This window comes from Dendropsophus ebraccatus, chromosome 4, assembly GCF_027789765.1.
Source record: "Dendropsophus ebraccatus isolate aDenEbr1 chromosome 4, aDenEbr1.pat, whole genome shotgun sequence".
Lineage (NCBI taxonomy): Eukaryota > Metazoa > Chordata > Amphibia > Anura > Hylidae > Dendropsophus > Dendropsophus ebraccatus.
Genome location: NC_091457.1, coordinates 126,606,134 through 126,623,435, shown reverse-complemented (window position 1 = coordinate 126,623,435; position 17,302 = coordinate 126,606,134). Strand labels below are relative to the sequence as shown.

Below are 17,302 nucleotides of genomic sequence, written 5' to 3'. Positions count from 1 at the left end.
GTAAATTTAGCAGTTTTCATACCATATTTTATAGCATACATCATGCTGCTTGTTCAAGTAAAAAGTGATCTTTTATCAACTGCATATTGTGCTAAGTGGGCGGGGCTTCACAGGAGCAGCATCACTTAGCACCACCCACAGCACCACCGTTGGCCCTCTATGATGTCATAAGCACATAGGCCTCGTCCCCTCGCCGACCATTGGAACAGGCTGGCCTAAAGGTCTAGGGACCTATGTGCCGATGATGCCACAGAGGGTGGGGCAGCGGTGGCTCTGTGGGCGGAGCAAAGTGGCGCTGTTGCTGTAAATCCCCACCCGCAGTTGATAAAAGACCACTTTTTACTTGAACAAGCACCATGACGTATGATATAAAATAAATTGTGAAAACTGCTAAATTTACACATTACACCTGTGTAGAGAAGTCAGAATGCAAAAAGGTGGTGACAGTGTCACTTTAAGGACCTGGGCCTACTTTTCAAATCCAACATGTCTTCCTTTTACTTACCTGGCTTGTGAACCATTGCCTCTTTTGATGAATCAATCTACTTGCAACATTGTTTGATATGACGCCTCACACACCTATAACTGAGACAGAGAAATTTTTTTATATAGGCTGATAAGATTCCAGTAGTGAGTTATTTATCAGAATACTCCCCTCCCCCACTACTGACAGTGATATGTAAAGGTACCATGTATAAGAAGCAGGAAGGATTTAGCACAGTCTAATCCAATCCCTGGCTGCAGTGCTTATTGCACCCCCTATAGGTCACACAGTAAAACGCACTTACAGTTTGGCTTATACAGCAGATCCCTATAGACAATAATGTAATCTGTAAAGTAGATGAGGAAGAAAACTCACCATTTAATAAAGACTACCAGTAGTGCGACACCAAGTGCCAGGACTCTTCTCTTCTGACTGATGGGAAAGAGACAAGATGATTGTTATTACTGACAATATATTCTACAAGACATAGTACAACGTGTTACTTCTTATGATGCCAGCCATGTCCTTCATAAAGTCATCAGTAGGGCAGCGACTGGCACCTTGGTTGGGCACTGTGGAAACAACTGCTAGATGGTTTGAAGATATCACTATCGGCAGAGCTGAAGAGGAGGCTGTGAGAGCAAAACTAAGGGAAGAAAAACTGACTACTCACCCGTCTTTGGAATACTGTCCCAAACTTCTGCAGCAACCCTGGAATCCTTAAGAAGAAAGGAAAGACGTGAAATACACAATAACAGCCTTTTCTCATCAAAACCCATATAAAGCCTTGACAAACCCTCCATAGTGATGATGTCAATTACCTGCTGGAGTCTGTCTCCCCTGCCTCTGTAGGAAATACCAAAACTAGCAGAATTCTATTCAGCTCCATCCTCTTCACTTCAGTCCGAAAAGACTGAAGCGCAATCGCCTGGACACTGCATTGTGAAGCCTGGACACTGTATTGTGATGTCACAAGCATTACTATGATGATGTCATAAGACATGTCCAGGCTTATAGTCCTGGCACTTGGTGTCGCACTACTGGTCGCCCTTATTTAATGGGGAGTTTTCTAATATATATGAATATATGAGAGAACTTTTAAGGTGGACCTAGAAGCAAACTGCTGAAGTTGCAGTAAGTTTTGTTTTATAGGCAGCCTAAAGCAATCTAGCCTCTGACTTCCTGGCAACATGACACCTGCAGGGACGTGGCCCCTGGGCAATTGCTCTGTTTGCCCCCACCCCACTTATGCACCAATGCTTGCCCTGTAAATAGTCTGTCCTCTTTAGGGCTCACAATTTAAATTTGCCTATCTGTATGTTTTGGGAGGAAACAGGAGTATCTGGAGGAAATCCACACAAACACAGAGAGAACATACTGGACTAACTCTTTGCAGATGTTGCCCTTAGGCTACTAGAAACACTCGGGGATTCCCCTATATCCCTCCTACAAACACAATAAAGCTGTGGAGACACTTTAATCAGTTTATTATATGTCCATTTTAACTTTTTATGTTAATAAACATCCAGGAAATGTCATCCCTTATTGCACTTTTTGTATTGCAGACTTCTTTATCATACAATGCGTGAATCCGCCATTCATGCCTATAAACAATCATTGGGAAAATTGATTTGTAGCATTTGTGATTTCTTTTTGTTGAATCTCATTTTTAAGCATTGTAAAGAAATTGCATTTTAGCACAGTGAGTGTGTATAAACTACAAAGAATACGTATATCTAACCAGAGTCCTCAAAATTCAGTCAGATAAAGGGAACTCCAGACAAATGTAAAAATTTAAGGCTGGCAGGGCGTTAGAGAAAGATAATAAAGAGTCTATACTTATCAGCCCCCATGTCCCCGTAGCACAGCTTCACCAGATCCCTGACTGCAGTTTCTCCCAGTTTCCCGCATTATCATGTCCCAGTGGGAAGTAACCGCTCAGCCAGCAAGTGACTGCAGTGGGACTAGAGGGGGAATTTATCAGCCTGGACAAGATGTGGCAGGAGGAGGAGCTGAAGGAAGCTGGCATCAGTCAGGCAGCTGGTGATTCGGTGCTGCAGGGGCCAAGAGACTGGTAAGTATAGACTCTTTATTATACCTTTACATAGACTATCCTCATTTAGGTTCTGAACAAGGTTAGTTAGGACCTAGAGAAAAAAGGAAAATTATTGGATACCAGCAATGTTGGCGGGATCTGTCAGCAATACAATTTTTATTGATCAAGGGATAGAGTAAAGCCCCTATAACATAGAGCGACGAAAGGGAGCAAGCGAGCGCCAACCTGTCAGGTCAGAGATTGCTTGCTCCTCATTCCGCCCTCGCTGCCAGCTCTATTAAACGTGTCGGGGTGGGGGGGGGGTGAATGCTAGATTATCCGGGCAGCCAATAGAGGGTAGCAGCGGTCTGCTGCCGCCGCTTCTGTTCCACGGTGCGACGGCTGCATATCACTGCTATATTAGTAATTTGAATTAAATGACTGTAACGATCAGCTGACATTGTTCATCTCCAAGAGACAAACATTAATGGCCACCTCTCTTAACCGGGTTGGATCATTGAACAATCAGGACAGGTGGATGGTAGCCCAAGGTAATGTGACCTGTAACATTGGAGCTCTATCCAAAGAGATAGAGATTTTAACTCTCTTGCTGAGAGTGTCTGGATATAAAGTGAATATCCAAGGATGGGGAGAGCGCTCATCTAAATATGAATACAGAGGTATATAAAACAACTCACCCGGTGTATGTGGGTATGGGAAATTATGAACAGGAAAAATGAGTCCAGCTCCCGGCCAGGATTAAATGAGTTGAGCTTTATTAACACCCCAGCACCGTGCACACACTGCGGCAACCCCCCCAGAGAGAAGCCTACGCGTTTCGATTGCTGACCGCAATCTTAATCATGGCTACTGACCTCTTGGAGTGGTCAAGACTTATAGTCTCAGGCTTCCAGCGCCGACGGTGCGGAGGTCACGCCCCACTGCACACGTCAGCTGCGGGATACACCTGGGCTAATCAGTCAGACCCACACCCAGGTCAGATGGCTGTGTAATACTAATAACAACAAACGTGTAAAAACATACTACAGCGCAATATACAAACCCAGTACAATAATAATAATAATAAATTTGTAAGTGACAGACATGTGTCTCTTGCAATTAACTAGGGCTGCTGTGAGCAGAGTCAATGCTCACTATGACAACCTGAATGCAGCTTTGTCGGACATAAGATGATGAGATCAGTAATGGAGCAGCATTTCTCGCCGCAAATTCATACCATGCGGTATGCAGGTATCAAGGCAAAACATCCAGAATGCCTCCCTGTCCCTGAGTAATGTTTGTACATCACCACCTCTGCTGGGGGTGAACACTTTTTCAATAGCAAAGATCCGGAATGATTTGGTAGATCTCTGATGTGCCTCAATGAAGTGACGTGATGCCCCGGAAAGCGCCCTGCCTCCTGGATGTTCTATATCATGCAGATGTTCGCAAGCCCGTATCTTTAATTTTCTTGTGGTGCATCCAACATAAATGATGTGGCAGTGTGTGCACAGGATAACGTACACAACATTGAAGCTATTACAGTTCATGAATGATTTGATCCTGTATGTTTTGTTCATGGTGGAGTCCTTATGCTCTTTGCATGGTAATGCATGCAGGCATGTTATACAAGGATGATGGCCACATTTGAAGAAACCCACAGTGTCCAACCATGTGTGTTTGACCTGCTTGCTTCTTAGTCCACTACCAGGCACCGAAGGCGACAAGGTGTCCCCTAAAGTCTGACTGATTAGCCCAGGTGTATCCCGCAGCTGACGTGTGCAGTGGGGCGTGACCTCCGCACCGTCGGCGCTGGAAGCCTGAGACTATAAGTCTTGACCACTCCAAGAGGTCAGTAGCCATGATTAAGATTGCGGTCAGCAATCGAAACGCGTAGGCTTCTCTCTGGGGGGGTTGCCGCAGTGTGTGCACGGTGCTGGGGTGTTAATAAAGCTCAACTCATTTAATCCTGGCCGGGAGCTGGACTCATTTTTCCTGTTCATTATACGAAGACGCACTGGTTGAAGTGGGAGTCCGAGCAGTGAGGCCACAGGAACGGCGGTAAGCTGGCATTTACTTTTCTACTATGTACTATGGGAAATTATCCCTTCCCCCACTACACCAAAATCCAAGCAGACATAGATATACACAAAGGCATCAAACTCTGTTCCCCCGGAACATCCACATTGACCCACCGAAACGCGTTACCTATATCCCTGTTGAATAAATATAATCCTTGGGACCGGGAGCTCATGGAATTTTTCTGATCCATATTACTGATAAGCATCCTGGAGGGGGTTTGGCTTGGACGGTTGGCCTCTCCCCCATGGTGAAGTGAGTTTACCCACACCATTTTGGTGATTTACTGATACTTTATTGTGTTTAAGTATCTACTCTGAGTGCTGCACTTTTTTTTTTTCCTCTGGCATATTTTATGGATATAAACTGAAGAACTGAAGATGGCGGTTTCTGTCTTATTCATAAGCCCTCCATATTTGAAATTATTACTGGTATGGAATCAAAGTAGATACATCATATCATATGTATAGCACATGCATTAATACTATTTCCACAATCTATGAACATAGCTAACATTGAAATGAGTTAAGAAAAAGTTAAGAGTTCTGAGTACTTTATGTCACATTTCATCAGTCATTTGGCACCAACATTAATATTTTAGGGGCACTGCAAATGTGAAAGGAAAAAAAAAAGTAATTTAAATCCAGAATAGACAGCATCTTAAAAAGTATGTATTACATAGAATATTAATAGGCGCACTTACAGTGCTGACATTTGTGTAGTTACTGTGTATAGTAATTTCTATGAGTGTAATGTATCTGCAGCTGTGAATATTCCCTCTCAGAAACCTCTACACTCAAAACACCATAATTACACTGTTTTTAGCTTTCAGGGTCTGTGTGCTATAACGAAATTAGCTTCATTTACACTGACATATAAACTCAATAACAACTCATCTGGGCTTCTCCATATTCTACCCATCTAAACTGCAGGGACGTAGCTCCCCCACTGGGCAGATATGGACGTTTAGGCAGTGAAGTCATGTTTTATATTTTGATATTGCATTATGTATCCACATTAGGGGTATTAATTTGCTTTATGGACTATAGACTGTAGTCATAGTTGTTTCTACTTTTCCTCTGTCTAGCCCAGTAAGTGTTTTTTTTCTTGGCCCTTATTTTAGGCCATGGAGTGCTTCAAATGTTTAACCCCTACTTCACATCCACAATATGTATATATACTGTACATTCCTATTTCACATGCCCCCTTTAGTAGAAATGTATATACTGTACATGTTCCTGTAGTAAAGGGGCTTGTAATGTGTGTGCGGTGCCGTTTCAATGTGAGCGGTCCCGCACACAGCAGTGTCCCCAGAGCTGGAGGTAATGACAGGCAGCCGCAGTCATGCATCTGCCTGTCATTAAGCCCTTAAACGCTGAGGTCTATAGTGATTACTGAATTTAAGGAAGTCAGTGACAGGATTAGCTATGCTGTGGGGGTCCCAATGACTTTTCCTGACAACCAGAGGATAAACACCTCTGTCTTGACGGGTCAGTGATCTTCTGATAGAGGCTTCCACCAGGCAGGCTCTGTAAGAAGATCAGTGATAGTATTAATCAGGGCTGGCGTCAGCACAGGGTTTACCCGGACAAGTGCTGGGGTCCACAGCACCTCTAGGGGTCACCAGAGAGAGGGGGCTCAGTGTTCTAATTTTAAGCAGAGTAAGCAGAGTCTGAATTTATCCTAAGAATTATTACTAACATTCCTCAAAATTATTTTTATAGGTTTCTAAGAGTTATAGACAACCGGGGCCAGGAATAAAGGGGAGGCTCTAGGAAGCAAAAATGAGGCCCAGTCCTATTGTTTTACCAAAGGGAAGAAATACAGTATTGCTTGTGTTTTGCACCACCTTCAGCTGCGAGGGAGACATGTAGGCACAGAAACTTTAAACTTCAAGGCAGCAGGGTAGCTTACATACAGTAGAAAAGATAAGGAAGTAGTGGCTTCCGGAAGCAAGGATTTCATCATTTAAAATTTTTAACCCCTTCAGGACCTGGCTGATTTTGGATTTCTGGACAATTTTTAAATCCAACCTGTCTCACTTTTTTGAGGTTGTAGCTATGTGATGCTATTACTTTTCTTTCTGATTCCAAGTTTTTGTGACATATTGTACTTTAGGTTAGTGGTAAAGTTTGGGCAATATGCAAACACACTGATCACAGCACATATAGGATTAACTACCGAGATCCAGGCTCGGCCAAGATCCCAGCAGTTGCAGTGGGTGCCTGGCTATCACTGACAGCCGCTCCTGCACCTGTGCCATCCCTGTCACATGCCTGCATGTCCATCTGCTGGAACGATATGCGGAAAGGGGTTAAACTAGATCCGGTGGAAAGGGGTTAAACTAGAATGACTCCTTAATTGTTTATTATGAAAACTTTTTGCAATACCAGGCACAGCCACCAGGAGGAGTATTTAGTTGTGCTTAGTAAACAACAAAGGACCTGCAGTTTATTAACCGATCAATGGTTGTCTAACCCCACCAATCTATTAATGGGCTATCCTGAGGATATGCCCTCAATATTTTAGTTATGGAAAATCCCGTTAACTATATTCCTGTGTTAGGAGAAGAAGCAGATTTAGAACTGTATAAGAAAAAACGGAACTCTGAGTCCTATAAAAATACACTGTATTATGAAACAGCATTTTAGACTTAGACTTTAGATTGACAATAAATAAACAAGTAAAATCAGAACATTATAGATACACTTGGGATACCCAGTATGATCCTTTGGCTGCATAACAGTAAAAATCACAGAATTTTAGAAGTAACCAAATTGCTTACCTCATCTCTATAAAACATTAAAAACATCACTTTCTGTGGAAGCAAATGACCCATAAATGTGTCTTTTTTCCCACAGTTTAATAAAAAGCAGGTTGGTAACCTGATATAAAATGTTATTGGCCCTTGTAGCTTATTTCCACAAAAACTGTTCTGTTGACATTATTTTATTGGTAAGGTGATGCGAGTCGGCTGTATGTTCTAGAAGATACTGCGGGAACACCATGCAGAGTGACTCACAATCAAGACCCTAATTTATGAAACGCATGGATGACAATTGTGAGCCCCCAAGGAAGTCCAGGGTCAGGTTATATGACATATGTATGTATGATATACTTTCTGTTTGCTGATGGCTGCATATTGACAAGTTATAAGCACATAAATGGAAAATATTGCAGGTGCAAGCTTGACAGCTCACATCTGCTATCTCAGTTACCAATGTTATGCATCATCTGAGTTGCCAGGTGGCACTATGTAATGTTGACGAAACACTTTTGCTTCAATAAAAGGTTTTATGGGATTAAGATTAAATAAAAGTGGCTCCTTTTTAACAAATATAGGGCCACATCTGTCCACATGTTTTTTTGTGGTTGTGCAATATATTCCTGTAGATAGTTTGCCCGAACACAATGCCCACAGTGCCCGCAACATGCCCCCACAGTCTTGTCTGAGCAAATATCAGCAGATGAGGAGGTGGGCTGCAGGGGATCAGAAAAGGTAAGCCCTTTCCTGCTCTTCGTATATCCACCTTTAAAAAGGGGTACTCCAGAATTTTTTTCTTTTAAATTAACTGGTGTCAGAAAGTTATACAGATTTTTTTATTACTTCTATTTTTAAAAAAGTACTTATCAGCTGCTGTATGTCTTGCAGAAAGGACTGGATTCTTCCAATCGAACATGGTGCTCCCTGCTTCCACCACTATCTATGATAGGAATTGTCCAGAGCAGAAGAAGTTTTCTATGGGGATTTGCTATTGCTCTGGGCAATTCCTATCATAGACAGTGGTGGAAGCAAAGAGCACTGTGTCAGACATGGAGGAATACACCACTTCCTGCAAGAAATACAGCAGCTGATAAATACTGGAATAAGTGAGATTTTTAAATAGAAGTAATATACAAATCTATATAACTTTCTGACACCAGTCAATTTAAAAGATTTTTTTTTCTGGAGTACCCCTTTAAGGAATTGAGCCGAAAAGAAGACACAACCACTAAGAGATGTGATTCTTAAAGAAAGCAATCATGTTTTTTTCTGGACAGCTCTATAATACCCTAGGCTTTATCTTACTGAGTTGCAGATTTTTGTTAGACATACTTTTCAGGTACAATTGAGTTAATGTTAAGCCTTTTTTGTGTGTGCACATTAGAGCCTGGGTTTTTGAAGAATGAGTTGTATTTGTGAATAATACATAAAAACGTTTATAGCGTTGGAACAGTCTCTTTCAATAAAACAAAGTCCATGGAGTATGCTTGTATGTTTAGCTACAGAAGTATGGGTTCAGGCAAAACAGTTCTGTAAGAACAGTCTTAAAACTTTAGCAGGCTTTTTACCCAGATGCTTTACACCCTTAGGCCCTGAGGATACAGCCCCCACCCTCGCTGTCACGTTTAGCACTCCCCTCAGGGTTATCTATTCACAGCTGAGGTGACAGTACAGTAACATTAGATACACAGCCTACCCTATTCATTTTGCCTTTTTTTTTATATATATAATGTACAGCAACCTGGTATGGAAGAGAATGAGAGGACTATAGATAGTGGTAGTGGTTAGTGATGGCTAGGCCTCACTTGGTATAGTGCTCTGCTCGGGACAAAGGGACAACTAGCTGCAGAGTTTGAGCGACGCTTCTACCTGCAGGCTGACTTGGACTTGGGGTGTGCTTCAGTGGGCACACTCATCATGGTCACTGGTTGGTATGAGGGCTTCCCCAGGAGCAGAATACTCTCCATTGTTTCCCGCTTTTCTCTCTCTCATGGGCAGCAACTGTAGAGGTTTTAGGGGACTGCATGAATGCTGATGGTAGTGGTGTTGATGGTCTGAACCCATTTCAGGTTTTGCCTCAGGCAGCAAGAAACCTAGAATCAGTCCTGTCAAGGGTCCTTTTACAACTTACCCCTCAAACCATCAGAAAAACATGGCAAAGAGGTCAGCTTATCTCTGCTGCTGACAAACATACTCAAGCCTACCTTCCCAGGATCTGCCATCATAAGCCGCAATATCCTATCACTATGTTTCTCTCCTCTAGTTCACCTCTAGCTATGTATACAAGTATTTTAAATAATCCTCTAATAATAGAACATTTAGTAATTGTCAAATCCTTTTGATGGCGGTTTAGAACATGTTAACATACTGAGGATTCAGTCAGGATATAGGCGTGGATCCAATGCCTAAATTCTGAAACAATTTTTTGGCCTTTTTTTGGCATTAACCCCTTCTATTACAGCGGGAAAAAGTAAGGGCAGATTATGTATAACAGGAGTCTGTGTTTTATGTGGACATACCTGTATCCCCTTTCTGTAACATTCAGAATAACCAGGTACCCTCCACTCTGCCAAGTTGGGGGGCACCTGGTTAAATTCTCAAGTCTCCAATTGTTTTCAAAGACAGGAATTATATAAATTGCCTAGTTTTAGCTGTTACATTGCATACTTAAAAAAAAATTCTATTGGTTAAAGTCTTTCATTTCATAAATATTGTTCATGTGAGCAGTTATTGAATTATAATTGAGCATTGTTGTGAAGTACTTACTTTATGACGGTACTTAAAACGGTATCTTGAACCTCCAGTACACAACTGATTGCCAGCTTTAACAGGTTTCTGTTTTTTAACACATCAGGTATTACCATTACTCTATGTTCATATCCTATTTGGTTCTTGGCCTGTTGATCATAATGTTTTTTCTGCAGAATCTTTTATATGATATTGTTCTACTCAAGGCAAGAATTTATAGAAAACTGAATTGTAAATCACAACATCAGACAAATCATTTCATTCTCTGCTCCTACTGTCACCCCCTCCCACTCCCTATTTTCTTTTTTTTTGACTGCATTGCATTAAGTGTTAGTCACTATCACGGTCCCAGCCATGAATCCTGCTGCATTCCTGTCTGCCTATGTGTCTCCAGCTACACCTCACTCGCCTCCACTAGCAAACCAAGCCAGGGTAGCAATGGGGGGGGGGGGGAATCGCCTGCCGCAGCGCGTCCCAACTTGCCGTGGGCTCTGCTTAAAACCAGCAGCCCCTTAGACTCTGTTCCCTAGTGCTGCTTTTAACATCGCTAGTGGGTGCTCAGCGGATCCACGACTCCTGCTGTTACAGTTTCTACATTATCTTAAAGGTATTGGTGTGCTCTCTGTCTTTATAACCCAGACTATTTCATTTTCACCTCTCAGGAAATATTCAGTCAAAGCTCAAACACTTAAGAAAGTTTTGAATGGGGAACCAAAAAATGTCAACAGTCATGGATAGGTAAGATGTCTTAATAGTGGCTTAAGATTCGTAGTTACTCTGGCTGCCTGAAGTCTTCATTTGTTCCTTATGAAGAGGAGATGTGCTCTGGCACTAGCTTATTCCTCTGAAAACTAAAGAGTTGGGTTGTAAAAATCCAGCATGTTGACTCTACAGGCGCCTGAAACTTGTGCAGTGTGTTCTATGCAAGGACCTTTTAGTCATTGTCCTAAGGATGTGCACAGAAGCTCAAAGGACACTGTCCTCCTCTGTACCCTGTCTATTAAAGGGGTATTCTCATGTCAACTAACATAACTAAACTTGTCTGGTTCACAAATACATTCATTTAGTAGACTTGCCTCCTTCTCGTGATATACCTACTTTTTTCCTCCCATTCTAGACAGTTTGTTTTTCTAGGTTACAGAGCACCACTCTTCTCTACAAACAGTGGTCTTTCACTGACCTCCAGGGAAGTTTAGCTCACATGAAATATAATTAAATATATTTCTTCTTGTTTTCAGTTGTCTAAATCTGGTGTGTGTCATGAAGCAAAAAAAAATTATTTATATATATATATATATATATATATATATATATATATATATATATATATTTATATATATATATATATATATATATATATATATATATATTTATATATATATATATATATATATATATATAACTTTATATAATTTGGATTTAGGCGTGTTGTGAAACTCCTAACATATGTAACACCCTTGGATTATGTAAAGATAACTTGTTCTTTATTGAAGAAGAGTGAGGATGTTCTATCAAATATAGTATTTGCACGAGTATCAGGCTATTCAAGTAAGAGTATTGAGTAGTAGTAAGGAAATGTTCACACTGAGTAAGTCAGGCGTAATTCCGTGTCAGAACTCTCCCGTCTGTCTCAGTGTGCCATAGCCTGTTTATGGGAGAGCGTGTACTCCTCCCTGCTGCTGCTCTCCACTCGAAGAAGTGACATTTCACTTCCTTGAGCGAAGAATGGTGGTAGCGGATAGCAGCGGCAGCAGAGGAGCATGCACTCCCATGGAGAGGCTATGGCACACTGAGACAGACGAGATTCTGCAGCGGAATTCCACCTGATTTACTCAGTGTGAACATACCCTAAGAGTAAAAGAGTACTGCATGCTTCTTTGGCAACAAAAAGTTTATTGAAAGGCTGCAGAGCATTATCACCTGACTGCATCTTCATATCGATGGAGACCTATCTTCCAGATTAGCAGAGGATCTCTCTGCTGATCCAGAAGTTCCAATTGTGACAGGTACACTTTAAACCACATGGTGGTGGTGGTGGTGTGGGGGGGGCAGTAAGGAAAATATACTTACTGGAGCGGTCTTCTGTCTTTACTATCGCAGCTCAGCTGCGGTCATCGACCGAAGCAGGATGATTGACTGAACACCAGTGGGGAAGATAGAGCTGTAAGTATAATTTCCCTACTCCCTCCCTCAAGGTGCCAGACTGTAATTTTCAGATTAACCAGGTACCCTATGTTCTGACAAGTTGGGGGGCACCTGGTTAAACACTTGAGGGTCCCATTGTCTTTAACAGGGATTGTTACTCGGGACAAGCATTCAAATGTTAAAAAATACTCGCTCATCTCTGTTCTTCTTGTGTGTTGTCAAATTTTCCTAACTATGAGTGAGAATTGTGGCGGACATAGCAAAGGAACACTGTGGGTGGCGTAGTTTTATATTATATATATATATTCTTCTTGTCATAATTACCCCTTAATTATGGGTGTTTGTTATGGATCAATGTTTCCTATAATCTGAAACACACAGCATGTGTTGAACCTGTGTAGGTGCGTCCATACTGTACATTTGGTAGTTACACCTACTGTAAGTGTTTTCATTTATGTAGTGACTGTACTCTGAAGAGCAGAGGGGGCATTAAATGGGAGCTTACTGTTACAGAACTATGTCATACTGTGTTACTTTTGGCTGTACATATCACAACTTTCTCTTGGCCAGAAATGAGAACTGTTTTACATTACGATTTACAAATATTGCAGGCAAATATTTATGAAATCTTTACTATGGGGCCTTTTAATGTGCTACATTGTCCCTGATAAACTGTAGGTGAAATAGGAATTCAAGAAATTACTTCCAGCAAGCCCACTGCATTCAATGACCATGAAGTAAAAAAAATAAAATAAAATTACCTTCTTACATTTTTATATCAAGATGTTAAGATGTTTCACATTTCCCAACACCACCAACAATTTAATTATGCATATATAAGGTAAAGGGGCTGGGAGAATGGCTGGAATGACAATCATTTCTATAGTAATGACATTGAAGGTCCTTTAAGTGTCGACTATAAGTCAGTTTCTTATGGCATATAGATCATAGGCATTCCATTACCACCGATTAGGCTTTTAATATGAATTATTAACAATGTGTGTATAAAATGGAGGGGAAAAAACGTTGAGGGCCTTGTGAATTCTTCTTGTGAGACTTGAAATAAAGTACATATTTAAAGTTTGAAGGGTTTCATTTGTTCAGCAGGTTTATTGTATGTATATAAAGCTGTCCTTGATGTGGGTGTTCTGGCATCATGGAATATAATATATTCTTATTAAAGTGCTTAAAAATTTCTTATAGGGGAAAAAAAAAGTATGTTCTACAGTAAATAACTTTATCAAAGGAACCTTTAGTCCATGTTGCAATTTTCCTTCAAGTGGCATTTATTAAATGTGTAAAAAGTATAGAAAGTCATGAGCCCCAGATAAGACTGGACTGGTATTCTGTGGACAATTAAAGGGATCATAATGATCATATTTGTAATTACATGGAAGGCACCAAGCACCATGGCGGACAGGCTCATAAGTTCTAGTAATAAGGCAAGAGCGGAGGCCCAGCAATTCCCATTAAGGCTGGGTTCACAGTTTGCAATCCGTTTTTTTTTCCATCGTTTTTTTTCTTTTGCAAAAAAAAAGATGATAAACGGATTACCTCATTTTTGTGTTCATTTAAAATAACGGATCCTTCCATTAAAAAAAAATAAAAAAGAAAGAAAAATGGATGCACACAAATGCACAAAATTCACATAACACTATCTAAGTAAAAAAGATTTCACTCACCCTAACGCTGCTGTGGTGTTTTTATGGACATGATCCAGAGACTGCAATAAAAGACGTTTTTAGGGTGAGTGCACACTCTCTTTCTTTTTCACTTGGATTGCAAACACGTTTTTTTTTTCATGAGAGTTAGCAACCCCGAAAGTCTCAATCCCCAAATGCACTCTCATTGGTAAACGCAAGTGTCCACCACTGTTTCTCTAGTTTGAGACATAACACTATTATCATAGTGTTACCCCTATCATAAAGTCACTGAAGGCCCCGGCTTTACATAGGTCCCAAAACAGCAATGATAAACACATGGACCACAGGTTTCCTGGTCCTCTTACAATGGTACACCTCCAAATCTTTCTCTTCTTCCTTATCTGGACTGAGAAACCATTTTGACTAATGGTCCTCCCTCTATCACTGTATCATCTCCTCATATACTGTTACATTCTCTTACTGGCTGCCAGACAGGTAGACAGTACTTACATGCTAGAATGTCAAGAAATATGATGACATTACATACAGTAGAACAAAAAATGTATAAAGGGTATATTGTTGATCAGCTGAGAATTGTCTACAAGCAGTATGTTTCTTTCATTCCTGGTTCCAACAATTTGTTAACTCTGCCAATGTCACAGATGAAAAATCTAGAATGCTGTGTGTACAGAGAAGTGATTTCTTATATACTGTGCCACACTGAATAATTGAGCTGCGAATTCTGTTCTGTATTAATGTTTTCACCTCAGATCCATTACAAATGTGTAATGTTACATATGTGTTATCTATTACATAAAATCATTACACCTGTTTTTGTTATTTTAAAGCATAAATCACAGCTATCATTGCTTAACAATGATTGGTTTTCAACAGAGTAAAACTAATGCTTAAAGTGAATGCACCAGTTCGAGTAGTGATTTTTTTACCACCTGGTCGGCGCCGGCATGGAGATCTCAGTTACGCAGTCCATTTTACTAAATACCGCCTGTTGCTGGTTTCATCTTGTGCACCGGCACACTCTATGCAATGTAAATGGGCTGTATACCCCAATATACTGATATCCCTTCCCCTTGTAACACAGCCAGACTCAATACCAATAAAGGCGCATCGCCGAGGGGAGAGGATGGAAAAATGGACTGTGCCACCAGGATCTTTGCGCTGACACTGAGCAGGTAGTGAAAAAAAAATAAAAAAAATCAGTACTCGAACTGGTACATATTCATTAATATTTGGGGCCGCAGTAGTGGATTATAATAGGTCCGTTTTGGGTGGTAGCCTGGGGCCCTGAGCTCTTGGGAGGCCCATGGCCACCCAATTAGACTTATACTTTCAGTAGTGTATTATCTCCAGGCTACAGTCCTGCCATGATCTGCATAAAAATCGCTGCTTTTTACCACAATTTTGCACAAATCAGACAAGGCAGGAGACAATTCAGTAACATTAGAGAACATACTGAAGGACCTTATCATGTGACAATGATGTCACCACAGGTTCTTTACAGGCTGCTTTATGGAGGAAAAAGACTAAAGCTAGTGCCGTCAAAGTTACATTGGGTTGGGAGGGGGCAAGCTTGGTGAACAGCCCCGGGCCCATGGTGAAGTTGAGTCGCCCCTGTAGGGCCCTCTCATGGTTCAAGGTGACATGATCGATACGAATGTTGGATGTCAGCACTCAGTGACTGACAACGGATAGCTGATAAGTCAATTTTGTCTGGAAAAAACTATTTTGCTCTGTTACAAGGAAATTTCTTGGCGTATAAGGTACATAACTAGGGACTGTTACTTCTTCTACATTGGAACTTTTTTGTATGCCGCCAATAGTGAAACACATCAATTGGAACTTCATAGAATATCGCCGTTTGTTACCGTAACCTTTTCATTTTTTTACTGGTTACCATATGTATTAATGTACAGACATCCATCTCTGTCACTATATTTCACATCCCTCCCCTTTCTTATTTTCTCCCACATATATTTTGGGCAGGAACTGTCACTGTGGTTGAGACCACCCTGCTTAGGAGATGGGCACTCGAAAAGGCAGGGACAGGTCACCTTCTTTAGAGGATAGGGTACATTCCCCCTATTACCCTGTTCCCCCCTTCTTACTTTCTCTAGTAAATGTTACCAGTTCTTGATCTATGGTCTATTGTTTGGTGATGTACTAGATTGGAATGCAGGATGCATCAGCATATATATATATATATATATATATATATATATATATATGAACTACACATCAATAGCAAACTGAATAAAACAGTAAAAAGAGCGGGCAAGTCACCAAGTCCACAGTGGGGGAGGAGGTCAGTCAACCAAACATGTATTCTTAAAGTCCCTATTACACAAAACGATTATCGGCCTATAATCGTCTTGTGTAATAGAAGACAATGATCAGCAGACATTGTGCATGTTGTCTTTCAACAAGTTGAAAGATCAATGATCATGATAGCAGCAATCTGCTGCCATCGCCTTGCACAACAGGAGCGGCGGCAGCAGTACGATCTATTACTCACCCGGGCCGCTGACCTGACAGGTTGGCGCTCGTTTCCTCCTCTTAATCGCCCTGTGTAATAGGGGCTTAAGGGGTAGTGAAGGACCTAAGAAATAAGATTAGCTAGGAGGTTTTCACCTTTGCCAGATCCCAGACACATCAACTAAACCCATAGAAAAAAGCAAGAAAGGTTGAGATAGGGGAGGTCTGGGCTGCAGCAGTCATAGACTCTTTCACTAAATACTGCATTGCCTCCCAAGTTCTGTATGTCCCCTTGAATTTAGTGAAGCTTTACAGCTTTTGCCGCCACCTCTCTACTGAGACTAAGGAGTGGTTCACCCTTATTTTTCCAGTCAGTTGGCATCCCACGAGGCAGACACAATCAATGGCCTATGTCATGTTTAATTGGAAAATCCCTTTAAGGTAGCGGCCTCAGTCTCCTCAGTATAGGTATACATCTTCTGGAAAAGACACATTCTGAGATACTGTAAATCCTTATTACATTATGTAAATATCATCTTATTACACTGCAGGAATTTTACTGTCCCTCATTGTACACATAAACCACACCGCTGTTTTACTGATAGCAGGATTGTATTTTCATTACAGGATATCACATCAGAGCCTCAAGGGCTTTGGAGACTCTTTTAATAATAACAAAGGAACCATCTGGAAGTTACACAGTAGACTCATTTATGTGATTTTCTTTTACATGGTTAAAAGAACATAACATCCTTGAAATGGTAGTGCTGCTTTTAAGAAACTGGGTGAAACTTGTCATGGAGTCAAATGCATTCAGCCTTTAGAAGCAAATAGAATGCAGCATTTTGTTCTGTTTTATTGAACTCATGCATAAGGACAATGGAAAATAGGCAAACCTGGCAGATGTACAC

The 17,302-nt window shown here is 41.0% G+C and overlaps 1 long non-coding RNA gene across 1 annotated transcript; it reads right to left on the bottom strand.

The window, feature by feature from the left end:
• Positions 1 to 871: 871 nt before the first annotated feature.
• On the bottom strand, positions 872 to 13,980 carry LOC138789923 (uncharacterized). Its single transcript, XR_011362816.1, has 3 exons — positions 13,938 to 13,980; positions 1,158 to 1,203; positions 872 to 916 (listed from the first exon to the last, which is right to left on the bottom strand). It is a non-coding gene; the product is annotated as an uncharacterized lncRNA (long non-coding RNA).
• Between the last annotated feature and the right edge of the window lie 3,322 nt (positions 13,981 to 17,302).